This window comes from Oncorhynchus keta, chromosome 25, assembly GCF_023373465.1.
Source record: "Oncorhynchus keta strain PuntledgeMale-10-30-2019 chromosome 25, Oket_V2, whole genome shotgun sequence".
Taxonomy (NCBI): domain Eukaryota; kingdom Metazoa; phylum Chordata; class Actinopteri; order Salmoniformes; family Salmonidae; genus Oncorhynchus; species Oncorhynchus keta.
The window spans coordinates 39,717,317-39,718,457 of record NC_068445.1 but is presented as its reverse complement, the minus strand read 5'-3'; positions in this window follow the sequence as shown (position 1 = coordinate 39,718,457).

Here is a 1,141-nt window from a genome sequence, read left to right as displayed (position 1 = left end):
AGAACGACAGATTTGTACCTTGTCAGCTTCCACCCCTGCTGTAAACCATGCACAAAGTGCCTGGACTCAACTCAATGCGGATTAACATCCCACACACAGCAATAGACTGAATTGAAGAATAACATGTTCTGAGCAATAGGAAAGGCCACAATTTGTGTATGGATGCGCAGGCTTGTGCAAGTGTGGCAACAACAACAATAATTTCACAAAGACAAAAGTACTCGGTTGTAATGTTGCAATATTTTATATCAAAGGTGGCCAACCATCCTCCAGGATAGCGACTGAGAGTGCAGGTTTTTGTTCCTGCCCTGCTCTAACCACGTTGTAGCAATCAGCTGCTCAAAAGGACCTTGATAAGCAGACTTGGGTGTTTCAGAGCTGGATCATCATTTTATAATCATATTCTCTAATCCCCAGGCTGGAACTAATATGGCTGAAGATCCCTGCCTGGTGCCTTTGTTCTGACTCGGAGACAATCGCTTGGTTCCCTGGCGTTCACCGTTATGAATGTGCAGCTTCTGGAGTAGAAGACATTATGTTTCATCGTTGTTGTGGTTGTTTTTACATACATTCATGTTGACCAAGGAAACCTGGAAGTTTTTGTTTATTTGTGTTTCTTTTGCATGATTTCATTTTGTAGCTGAATTTAATATCTGAAAATAAAAATGTTGTATTTTTATCTACAATTTGGTCATGTGCTATATGTCATTTTAAGAGTGTCATAGACTGTGTATTAATGTTGTAACATAGTTTTATTGTTAGAAGTATTTTTACCTTTAGAAAATTAACAGAATCTGTAATAGAGAGGTGGACATTTTTCCCCCAGCAATAAAGCTAGAAATAACCCACTTCTGCTTCAATTAATATCCCATAGGCCTCTACATTATGGACAAGGGATGTGTATGAGACCCTTATCCAAACAGCTTTTATCATTGACATTTTCCACAAAATCCAAGGTATGAATACTGTTGTATGCATGTTCTGTTAATCCAATATATAATGACTATTTTTGGGGGGATTCACAGACATCACCCTCCCTACAACTCTGATGAATATAACAGGAGACCTGTTCGATCACCATGTACTGCAAAAACATTCTGGCTGTGGATACGGAGAACATCAACACATTAACATTACCACA